We start from the raw sequence: 362 nt of genomic DNA on the forward strand, positions 1-362 counted from the left end.
TATATTTATTTATTTATTTATTTATTCCACTATCATTTTTTATTCAGTTTCTCATTATTCTTGAAATTCTAAAATCTAGAAGGAGATATTTTTAAATATGAAGTTGTACTCTTACTAAAAAAATTTCTATTTTCTTAAATTTTAAATAAAAGTAGGAATGTAAATTTAAATAAAACATTGAAATGATGCATTCACTTTAATACCTGGACTCCCCTCTACATTTAATTTCTATATAATGTTGATTTACAAATATACAAATATACAAATGATATTAGTAATACAAGTGAGATCAATCATGCTTTATTTTGTAAAAAAATATAACTTTTAAGTATCTACTCTCTCCCTCTCTCTCTTGAATGGCA

The sequence above is a fragment of the Phalaenopsis equestris genome, unplaced genomic scaffold, assembly GCF_001263595.1.
Source record: "Phalaenopsis equestris unplaced genomic scaffold, ASM126359v1 Scaffold000002, whole genome shotgun sequence".
NCBI classification, from domain to species: Eukaryota; Viridiplantae; Streptophyta; class Magnoliopsida; order Asparagales; family Orchidaceae; genus Phalaenopsis; species Phalaenopsis equestris.